Below are 12500 nucleotides of genomic sequence, written 5' to 3' on the forward strand. Positions count from 1 at the left end.
GTGCTGAAACCCAATGAATAATAGAGACGCCAGAATAACAATATTCATGATTCTGAAGCTGAAAATACAGGATTATTGTAGATGAATATGTTTGATCTCTGTCACTGACTAGATATATTTACAGTAATGTCGGACACTTTTACTGTAACATCAGACATCTGGCATTATCAGGACACACTAATATTCCCCAGTACATTATATAGTAGTTTAATGTAGTTCTGACACTAAAGGCCCTTGCATACTGAGTCCGAAATTCACATCCGAAATTTTCGCACGTTAAAAAATAAATACGACCTCATGTTATGTCAATCACGCTTGCACACTGCCTCCGAAACTTTCGTCCGTCAAAAAAAAATTCGGATCAGGTTCGATTTCCTGCGTTTTTCGCATCTGTAGCAAGCATTTTGAATGGTGTTTTGGCCATTTAAAGCCACCGAATCACGAATATTCGCGAATACGAAAAAACGCATGCGAAAATTTCGGACTCAGTGTGCAAGGACCTTAACTCTGAAAACTGTCATTTTTTTCTCACACAGTAATTTTTATTTTGGGTGAACTATACACTACACATATTGTCATTATCCACGATACAGATTGTTGTATTTTTGCATTGCGATATCTTGTGACACCCCAGTGAACAGTAAGCCCCGCCTTCTTTGATTTGATTGGCCGTTTCAATCATTTTGCAATAACTATATAACTTTTAAAAAAAATGTCATCCTAACATCAAACACAGCGGAGTGTAAGGGACTGCAGCAGAGCATAGGAAATATTGGGGGGACAATTCCTCCATTTTTCTGTAATAATAATAATAATAATAATAATTTGTTACATTTATATAGTGCTTTTTGTGAGGGATTTGACTGTGTTCCTCTCAGTGTCTGTGTTGGTTCTGCTGACTCAGAGGTCAGAGGTCGGCCTGTTCTGCTGACTCAGAGGTCAGAGGTCAGCCTGTTCTGCTGACTCAGAGGTCAGAGGTCGGCCTGTTCTGCTGACTCAGAGGTCAGAGGTCGGCCTGTTCTGCTGACTCAGAGGTCAGAGGTCGGCCTGTTCTGCTGACTCAGAGGTCAGAGGTCGGCCTGTTCTGCTGACTCAGAGGTCAGAGGTCGGCCTGTTCTGCTGACTCAGAGGTCAGAGGTCAGCCTGTTCAGCTGACTCAGAGGTCAGAGGTCGGCCTGTTCTGCTGACTCAGAGGTCAGAGGTCGGCCTGTTCTGCTGACTCAGAGGTCAGAGGTCGGCCTGTTCTGCTGACTCAGAGGTCAGAGGTCGGCCTGTTCTGCTGACTCAGAGGTCAGAGGTCAGCCTGTTCTGCTGACTCAGAGGTCAGAGGTCGGCCTGTTCTGCTGACTCAGAGGTCAGAGGTCGGCCTGTTCTGCTGACTCAGAGGTCAGAGGTCGGCCTGTTCTGCTGACTCAGAGGTCAGAGGTCGGCCTGTTCTGCTGACTCAGAGGTCAGAGGTCAGCCTGTTCTGCTGACTCAGAGGTCAGAGGTCGGCCTGTTCTGCTGACTCAGAGGTCAGAGGTCGGCCTGTTCTGCTGACTCAGAGGTCAGAGGTCGGCCTGTTCTGCTGACTCAGAGGTCAGAGGTCGGCCTGTTCTGCTGACTCAGAGGTCAGAGGTCGGCCTGTTCTGCTGACTCAGAGGTCAGAGGTCAACCTGTTCTGCTGACTCAGAGGTCAGAGGTCAGAGGTCGGCCTGTTCTGCTGACTCAGAGGTCAGAGGTCGGCCTGTTCTGCTGACTCAGAGGTCAGAGGTCAGCCTGTTCTGCTGACTCAGAGGTCAGAGGTCAGCCTGTTACAACCCTGGATGTCTGTATGAACACCATCTGACTGAAGCATCTCATCATGCTTCCAAACCGTTTGAACAGCAAAATGTACAAATAAAACAGCGATTAACAATAAAAACAAAAGAGCACTCCACTGCAAACAGGGAAAGCAGCAAGTTAACTCAATACCAGTTAACCCAGTTAACCCAGTTAACCCGGCTGACGGGCCACACACAGACTGACTGCAATCACACGGTTAACTGCACGAATCATGAGTTAAACTAGCCTGAACCCTTACATCTACAGCAACACTCAGATCCAGTCCTGGGCTTCTCACAGGCCGACCTCTGACCTCTGACCTCTGAGTCAGCAGAACAGGCTGACCTCTGACCTCTGAGTCAGCAATACAGGCTGACCACTGATCTCTCAGTCAGCAGAACAGGCTGACCTCTGACCTCTGACCTCTCAGTCAGCAGAACAGGCTGACCTCTGAGTCAGCAGAACAGGCCGACCTCTGACCTCTGACCTCTGAGTCAGCTGAACAGGCTGACCTCTGACCTCTCAGTCAGCAGAACAGGCCGACCTCTGACCTCTGAGTCAGCAGAACAGGCCGACCTCTGACCTCTGAGTCAGCAGAACAGGCCGACCTCTGACCTCTGATCTCTCAGTCAGCAGAACAGACTGACCTCTGACCTCTCAGTCAGCAGAACAGGCTGACCTCTGACCTCTGAGTCAGCAGAACAGGCCGACCTCTGACCTCTGAGTCAGCAGAACAGGCCGACCTCTGACCTCTCAGTCAGCAGAACAGGCCGACCTCTGACCTCTCAGTCAGCAGAACAGGCCGACCTCTGACCTCTGAGTCAGCAGAACAGGCCGACCTCTGACCTCTCAGTCAGCAGAACAGGCCGACCTCTGACCTCTGAGTCAGCAGAACAGGCCGACCTCTGACCTCTGAGTCAGCAGAACAGGCCGACCTCTGACCGCACATTTTAGCCATGTATATGTAACAAAAAAGGGGGAACTAGATAATTTAATTGCTCTAGTCTAGAAAGTACCGCCCCCCCCCCCCCCCCCCCGCGTTGGATGGTCCGTGCCGGTTGTTCGCGCGGGCGCCTTTGCGATGGACGCATTCACGCGGACGAAGTTTGACAGACAGACAGACAGACAGACAGACAGACAGTAGGCAACTTTTTTGGAAATGGCCCCTAAAAGACGCCAGCAGGAGTTAGGATCTGAGAAAAGAAAGAAGAAGAAACTGACTTTCCACCTGTGAACTCGTACTAGATCGATGTACTCAGTTACGAGTTGGAAAAACACGGGTTACAGGCTGCCTGGAACGGGGCATTAAATACAGGAAATGTGCTGCATGTCCTGCTGCTAATCGTAACGCGCCTCGAACTTAATGTTAGCTAACTATGTTATTATAACTTATAACTTCGGTGCAAGCTAAATTGAGATTTTACTGTTAAACATTACCTATTTTACAAATAACTGACGCCAGCTAGCTGAACTTTCTTTACTATCTTTCTTTAGATATTGAGCAGTAGTTTATGGTTTATTTTGACGTGACGGTGGTTAATACTTTCTCAGTAACAGTTAACGTTAGCAGTCAGTGCAGTGCACATGGTAGGCTAACAATTCCTGTTAAATATATAAAAAATATAAAATGTCATTATGAATGATAAAGCAAACAATACTGTTTAATTGTGTGCACGCTTAATAAACAAACTACAGCTGGTCCAAAACGCAGCAGCTCGAGTTCTTACCAGAACCAGGAAGTATGACCATATTAGCCCGGTTCTGTCAACACTGCACTGGCTCCCTATTAAACATCGCATACATTTTAAAATATTGCTGATCACTTACAAAGCACTAACTGGTTTAGCTCCGCAGTGCTTGAGCGAGCTCTTAACGCATTATAGTCCGTCACGTCTATTGCGATCTCAAAATTCCGGCCAGTTGATAATACCTAGAATATCAAAGTCGACTGCTGGCGGTAGATCCTTCTCCTATTTAGCACCAAAACTCTGGAACAGTCTTCCTACCATTGTCCGGGAAGCAGACACACTCTGTCAGTTCAAAGCCAGATTAAAGACACATCTCTTTGACCTAGCTTTCACATAATACATTATAGACTTCTATAATTCAATGTTAGGCTGCATAGATTAGGTCAGCTGGAACCGGGAACACTTCCCATAAATCCTGATGTACTGGTTACATCATGAGAAGAATGGCATCTACGCTAATTTTAGTGTCTTTGTTTATCCCGAGGTTTTCCCGCAGCCTGCCGGATCCAGGCCGTATCCAGATCTGACGAAGGAGCTTCGCCTGGACCCGATGACAACGCAGTGCTGAAGTGCCAACTAGTCTCTCCCTATGGAGGATCCCTTTCCCACTCTACAGATAAAGCGTCGTCGGGAAACTCAATTCGCGTATCTACCCCGAATTGATAAAATAAAATAAAATTCTGAATCAAAACTATAAGGAAACACCAGTAATTTGTTTAGGCTTGGTTTGTAGGGAATTCCAAACCTGCACACATATATTCAAACGCACATAACTATAGAACCAGTTCTTAATGCGCATGTGAGCGCCATCAGCGTTTCTCACAGGATCGCGTTTAAAGTCTGTGTAGAGGGAATGGTGTTGTCTTAGCGGCCCCTAATTTAATAACTAATGATCGTTGCGACGGAAGCAAATCAATCAAAACTAACTTTAGATGGAAAATAACTTTATTAAAGAACCGCTATAAAGCCAAAACAATCTCTGTTACTTTAAATTATACGTTTGTCTCTGTAAAGCTGCTTTGAAACAATCTACATTGTTAAAAGCGCTATATAAATGAAGATGACTTGACTTGACTTGACTTGCATTATTGCACCTCATTCTATTATGCTTTTATATTATATTATATTAGATTTATCAAATAGTTGATAAATAAGGAACAAAGAGGGAGAACTCCTTGGCTGCCATGCTTTCAGTTTTAAATGTTTATAATTTTTTTCCGGTATGAGATTCTTTGTTTGAATATTTTCAAACACATTCAAAGTGACATTGAATTTGGGAAAAACATGTCTGGATTATTTTGAATTTTGTTTTATTTTGCTAGTCTGTTTACTGAAGAAAAGTTTGCACTTTCAAATGTGTAGTGTGTTGGCTATCCTACGTTTACAAAGTCAGCAAAGCTGTGAAGATTTTACTTTCTCTTTTTAGTGTTCTTAAGTTTTATACTGTGATGCTGCTATTGTGTTATTGGTATTGAGTTATATGTTTGGTAATAAAAAAACAAACGTTTTTTTTTCTCGGGGTTGGGGTGGGGGGCATCATAAAGGAATTATGCTTAGGGCACCAAAATGGCTAGCAGCGGCACTGTGACCAATTCTTCTTGTGTATATCCTCCTGAGACCCAGAAAAAAAAGTTTTTTGAATTTAGTTTTTTTCATGTCATCACATTGTTTAGAGCATAAGAAACAAATGGTAAAAAAAAATATTTTTGCAAAATGATATTTTATTCATACGTTATGCTATGTCCTCTGTAGTGGACACCAGGACTCAGTTGTTTAAAAAATAAAATGACAATGACTTTTTGACAATGGCAAAATTATTATTTTTTTCAATCACCAATACATTTTGGGGTTTCAGGATTTTTTTTAACCAAAATTTGTATAAAGATGATTCTCAACTATGTTATGAAAGATATAACGGAATGAATTGATACACCATTTTACTTTATGCAATATGTGGGTAAAATAGCCATAAATTAATATTCCCATTCAATGCAATGCATCTATACACTGTATCTAATGTGCACAATAATGTGTTCTTGGAGCAACATGTAATGAAAAAAAAAGAAGTGTAATAAGTGGAGTAATAATTAGCAACATTTTAATAATAATATCTAATATTTCATAGGAATATTGATGTATAATTTATTTCCATATTCTCTTGTGGTGTCTCCCAGAATGCCTGATAAACATGATGTAAGTCCTGATGTCTCTACAGTGGACATGTATGAAATCAACGCCCTGTTCTGGAACAGAAAGTCATTTTTTGATTTGAAACCCCAGAACATTTTCCTGAGATGTTGGTTTATGAAATACAATTTGAAAAGTAGTCAGATTTAAATTATAATTACAATATATTATCATATTTCCTACATTTGATCACTAAATTAATGTCAGACATTTTTAAAGACCAAGGAGTTGTTGTCATGGTGAAACCTCCAATCATTAGGTGTCTCTGAAAAGCCCTGAATGTGCTCTATACCCTACACACAGGTGTGTCATGTGACATGAATGATGTCAGAGAAATCCACTAAAATATAATGTCCACTACAGTGGATAAAAGTCTATTCCTGGGTCCCAGGAGGATATGAACTTGACATTGTACAATAAAAGTTAAATTATTATTATTATTATTATTTTCATTGGAATACTACATACATATATCAAAAACAGGCTGAGACCTGCTGACTGTATAATGATGGACTGGACAGAAGAACTGAACGTGTTCTCGTCTCTCAGAGGTGTTTGTCGAACGCTGGCCGTAATCACTGTGCAAACACACACACCCACACCTGAACACACACACACACACACACACACCCACACCTGAACACACACACACACACACACACACACCCACACCTGAACACACACACACACACACACACACCCACACCTGAACACACAGCAGAGCTCACCTGGCCGACAGCGCTGAGGGATGCTGGGTAATTCATACGCCGCCTGACTCAGCACAAAAACCGTAGAGAACACGAGTTAGTGGAGACGAGAGCGTGACGCCTGTGTGGTGAACCTCTGATTCTCTGAATGTTAAGTCTATTTCTGGCATTGATAAACAGCTCCTCACTCTCAGTGGGTCACTGCGAGCACAGGCCACCATAAATATTTCATATTTCATCAGTCTCGCTCTGCTCGTGTTGCAGAAGCAGCTGGAGGAGATCTGACTGAGGGATTGCCGATAAACACACCAAACTCACAGCAAGAACTAGAGTCGACTACATCTAGAGGCGTTCACATCACAAGCGTGAATATGATATCACAATGTTTAATATATGATAAGTTTAGGCTTCTTAAAGTCTAGTTAAATCTCAACATGTCAAACCACTACATCTAGACCTAATTCACACCTATATCTTAACCAATATTTAAAAAAATATGCCACTTATCATCCGATCTTGGTTGTATCTCGATATTAGTGTTACTGGATCTTAGTGCTGCATTTGACACTATCGACCACAGCATTCTTTTAAATAGACTCAAAAATGATGTTGGCATTAGTGGAATTGCACTAGCATGGTTTAAATCACACTTATCTGACCGTTATCAGTTTGTAGCAGTAAATGAAGAGATGTCTCATCGATCACAAGTTCAGTATGGCGTACCACAAGGCTCAGTACTAGGACCGCTGCTGTTCACTCTGTACATGCTACCCTCACACACACACACACACACACACACACACACACACACACACACACACACACACACTCTCTGTACATGCTACCATTAGGAGATATCATTAGGAAACATGGCATTAGCTTTCACTGTTTTGCTGATGATACTCAGCTCTATATTTCTTCACGCCCTGACGAAACTTACCAATTCACTAAATTAACGGAGTGCACAGCTGATATAAAAACTGGATGACTAGTAATTTCCTACTTCTAAATTCTGAAAAAACAGAGATTCTAATAATTGGACAAAAAACTTCCTCACGTAATAATCTAGAATACTGTCTAACACTTGATCCCTCTGTCAAGTCTTCGTCGTCGGTGAGGAACCTGTGTGTGTGTGTGTGTGTGTGTGTGTGTGTGTGTGTGTGTGTGTGTGAGTGTGTGTGTGTGTGTGTGTGTGTGTGTGTGTGTGTGTGTGTGAGTGTGTGTGTGTGTGTGTGTGTGTGCTCTTTGATACCAATCTTTCATTTGAAAGTCACGTGTCTAGTATCTGTAAAACTGCATTCTTCCATCTTAAAAATATATCTAAATTACGTCATATGCTCTCATTGACAAATGCGGAACAGTTAGTTCATGCGTTCATGACCTCAAGGCTAGATTACTGTAATGCTCTACTGGGTGGTTGCCCTGCACGCTTAATAAACAAACTACAGCTGGTCCAAAACGCAGCAGCTCGAGTTCTTACCAGAACCAGGAAGTATGACCATATTAGCCCGGTTCTGTCAAAACTGCACTGGCTCCCTGTTAAACATCGCATCAATTTTAAAATATTTTCTGATCACTTACAAAGCACTAAATGGTTTAGCTCCGCAGTACTTGAGCGAGCTCTTAACGCATTATAGTCCTTCACGTCTATTGCGATCTCAAAACTCCGGCCAGTTGATAATACCTAGAATATCATAATCGACTGCTGCCGGTAGATCCTTCTCCTAGGCCCTGTTCACAGCCGGTATTCAGATGCGTTTTGGTCGATCACATCATAAGTGGATGATGCTAAATACAGTTTTAAAACAATTTGAGCTTGTCCACTTTCGACCACTCTCCGCCTACTGACCTAATGCATCAACATTACAGGAAGAGCTCTGGCCAGTCGGCTGAAGACCGAAGTTTGGTGAAGATGAAAAACGTAGCAAGCACAATGTTCTCTCACCGTTCCTGATTTCTAACACAACAAAAGCTGATGTTCTCTGTGTGTTCATGTGTAAATTGCGTGAGCTTCTTTCGTCCATTAGATCGAAAGATATGAAATAGTGCATAAATGTATCCGCATTACTCCATAACGGTGTAATGAATCGATCTTCGAGTAGAAGGAACTGGATGAATATTTGAATGCTGACGATCTTGATCTGAACTCTGACCTGTAATGCTGCCTGAATCATAATCATAAGCCGCGTTTCCACCGCAGGAACTTTCCCCGGGAACGAGGGACTTTGGGCTGGGACTCGTGTGTTTCCACCGCAGGAATCAGGGTCTAAATGAAGAAGTAAACACTGGTGAATATCCCCCCCTCAGAGAGTCCCTGCTCGCGAGGTGGTGCTCTCTCAGAGTCCAGGAGCTTTCGGGGGCGGGACTTGGGCGCTGAACATGCTGATTGGTCGAGTTCATGCCGCATTTTGATTGGTTGACTCCACGCAGCATTTTATTTCAATCACCATTTTATTTCTACCTGTCGCAGTGTGTGTAGGAACAGTTGTTTGCTATTCGAATCAACAATGGAGTTTAAAAAATACGGCCGATGGACCGACGACGAGGTTCAGGCTTTATTGAGCTTAAACCCAGAGGATGAAATCCAGCGGGAACTGTAAAGTCGTGCGCAGTCCTACGTCACCGGACTAACAGCCTAATCTTCCCGGTGCTTTAGACCGCGGTGGAGACGCAGACAGCAACAGGTCTGGGGAGAAAAAGTTCCTGGGAATAAAGTTTCTGGGACAGATTGTTCGGGGTAATGTTGGTGGGATATACACCGCTGGCCAGAGCAGAGCTGAGCGACTGAGCCTGGGCTCTCCCGAGGGTTTTCCTCTATTCGGTCACTGATGGAGTTTGTGTTCATCTCACTGTCGTCCTGGCTTCATTAGTTAATACTTAATTCTTCATTAGTTAATAGACACTTAATATTCAACACTATTATTGATCTGAGCTGATGACATCACTGTTTTCTGCAGAGCGGCTGCTACAGCTTTCTGTGTGACACATGTAATGATATTAATACATCATTTATGATTCACACCAAGAGTAAATCTAAAGTGCATATATGAGTGTGTGTGTGTGTGTGTGTGTGTGTGTGTGTGTGTGTGTGTGTGTGTGTGTGTGTGTGTGTGTGTGTGTGTGCGCGTGCATGTGAGCGAGTGTTGTGTGTGTGTGTGTGTGTGAGTGTGTGAGAGAGTTAGTGTGTATGTATGTGTGTGTGAGTGTGTGCAAGAGAGCGTGTGAGAGAGAGAGAGTTTGTGTGTGTGTGAGAGAGACAGAGTGTGTGTGTGTGTGTGTGTGTGTGTGTGTGTGTGTGTGTGTGTGTGTGTGTGTGCGCGTGCATGTGAGCGAGTTTTGTGTGTGTGTGTGAGTGTGTGAGAGAGTTAGTGTGTATGTATGTGTGTGTGTATGTGTGTGTGTGTGTGTGTGTGTGTGTGAGTAGGTGAGTGTGTGTGTGTGTGTGTGTGTGTGTGTGTGTGTGTGTGTGTGTGAGTGTGTGTGTGTGTGTGTGTGTGTGTGTGTGTGTGTGTGTGTGAGTGAGTGTGTGAGAGAGTTAGTGTGTATGTATGTGAGTGTGTGTGTGGGTGTGTGTGTGTGTGAGTCTGTGTGTTTGTATAAAAGTACAACACTGACCCCAGAATGCGTAAAACACACTACCCCGATCTTCATCAAATTTCATAATAACATGCAGTGTGATTTTTTACTGATAATTTTACAGTAGTCCTGATATCAGACTGTAGATTGATCAGCATTATCATGATCATGAGGACGGTCGAGTCAGATTGACCTGAAGGCACACACACACACACACACACACACACACACACACACACACACACACACACACACACACACACACACACCTCACAGTCAGACCCAACAAATATGAAGGAGTTCCAGATTGGAAGAGAAAGCGTCGCATTCTGTGTGATTTTCACAGCTCACCCCGTCGAATAAAATCTGTGTCACAAATGAGGTAAAAGCACAATATCACCATCGTTGCTCGAGCAGCTGATTTTACACACAGGTTTAATGAGCAGAAACACAGCGAACAGATTCTCTAATGTGTTTCTAGTCATTAACGCTCAGCGTTTTCTGGCCTTTTGTTCCGCACAGAGCCTGAACAGTTTGACCAGGTCTCCTGTGTTTGACGGAGGGGAAATTTTCCTCTTTCACTGGGAAACATGAGCCAGGCAGCCATCATCATCGCCATGGCAACACACATCTCAATCCCTCAGCCGCTCACAATGGCAGATGCTCGATGTGCCAGGAGAAGTGCTGGCGTTCCGGATCGCTCTCAGAGCTTCTAGAACCCGTCTGGAACCCGATCGCTGGCGACGAACCTGCCAAACCGTGCCTTAAAGCTGAGGTTTGAAGAGCCGAGCACAAGCTGCAGGTCAAGAGACAGGCTTGCGTAGGAGTTGCAATCAAATCCCATGGCATGTTCATGGACTGCATGGAATAATTCGATTTGTGGAGATGATGTACGGTCTGTGGTCACAACAATCAGGAGAAGAACTGCATCATTTCATTAGGAGCTCATGCATGTCATTAAACAAGCTTTCTGCCAGAATCTGAGCTGAGAAACCACTCATTCTGTAGGGCTGGTTCAAGATCTACAGACGCGTTTTTTAAAAGTTGAACTTATTTTAACTTGAGCATCGCGTTTTTAGAACGGCGCGTCACGCGCGTGACCGAAGACGTCCGTCAAGCGCGTTTTCATTGAAAAACACGGAAAAACACTGGAAAACACGGAAAAACACTGGAAAACACTGGAAAACACTGGAAAAGTGGTGCGATGTAATGAAATAAACGCGTTCCCTGTACTTCACTAATGATGATCGAGGTTTACACGAGGCCTTCGGTCAGTCTGAGCTCTCCGTGGTGCTGAAACTGAGGACAATCAGCACGAGCACGAGCGAACAATAAAGCAGCGCGCGCTAAAGTTTCATGTGCATGAAAAGTTGCATGACTGTTATGCAACACAACCAGAACACGCAGAGCCTTATGAAGCTGGAGTCTGGAAATACACCATCTGATACACGACTGAAGCCCAAAAACACGTTATTTAGAGAGAGAGAGAGAGAGAGAGAGAGAGAGAGAGAGAGAGAGAGAGAGAGAGAGAGAGAGAGATATCGCACCCCGCGCCAGGATTTTTAGGTTTCACGCGCGCGCTTCTGAACGAGCGGGTCTCCATGGAGACGGTGATGTGAGAGGCACCAGAACCCACTCAAACCGAACCAGATGATGAAGAACAAAGACGAGCAGGAGATGAGCGCGTTTTCCCTCAGAGCCACAGAAACGCGTGCGTCGTGCCGCGAGCGAGGAGAATCTGATCCACTGTTGCTCCTCCGCGAGGAAGACAATGATGAAGAAGAAGATTCTTAGATTACTAAACGCTCTCGCAGGCGTCGTTCAGCGCTTACATAACCCTCGTTCAGTTACAGTCCTCACACACACACACACACACACACACACACACGGAGAAACTGCGATTACAGCGATGAAAGAGTAAATACGACACATACCAGACAGCGCGTTCATTCATTCCTTCTTCATCCTCTTTCAGTCTTCAGTGATGATGATGATGATGAAGAAGAAGCGACGCTGAGAGAAACCCGGAGAGCCATCATCATCTTCATCCTCCCATCCTGACATGATCTCTAATGAGCCAGATACGGACTGAGAGAGAGAGAGGGGGAGAGAGAGAGAGAGAGAGGGAGAGAGGGAGAGAGAGAGAGAGAGGGAGGAGGGGGCGGAAGATCTCACGAGTTTGAATCTCTCTGCTGTTTATTGAGCTTCATTAAACCGCGGGATTCTTCAAACGCGTTTATAATCACGTCGAGATTCACTATAAGCGCAGAATGCAACAAAATAAAAAAAAATAAAAAATAAAAATAAAATGCTCGTCGTGACGCAAACTCTGAATGCTACATTTTCTAAATGTCATAATCTTTTGTAACAAACAAGTATTCATTACTTTAATGAGCTCATTGTTTCTGCATTAAATTATTACGTTGTTGTACCTTTCTCGCTAACTGTGATTTTGTATTTCTGAAATACATAACTTACA

At 43.8% G+C, this 12500-nt stretch overlaps 1 protein-coding gene across 1 annotated transcript in view; it reads right to left on the reverse strand.

Moving 5' to 3' along the window:
• kcnj6 (potassium inwardly rectifying channel subfamily J member 6) overlaps nt 1–12500 on the reverse strand; it is a 43101-nt gene that overhangs the window by 30530 nt on the left and 71 nt on the right. The window contains exon 1 of the mRNA XM_079860728.1: nt 11956–12500. This exon is cut by the window's right edge and continues 71 nt beyond it. The gene's annotated coding sequence lies outside the window, so the exon portion shown is untranslated. The remainder of the gene's footprint in view (nt 1–11955) is intronic.

This window comes from Squalius cephalus (assembly GCF_949319135.1).
Source record: "Squalius cephalus genome assembly, chromosome: 24".
Classification (NCBI taxonomy): Eukaryota; Metazoa; Chordata; class Actinopteri; order Cypriniformes; family Leuciscidae; genus Squalius; species Squalius cephalus.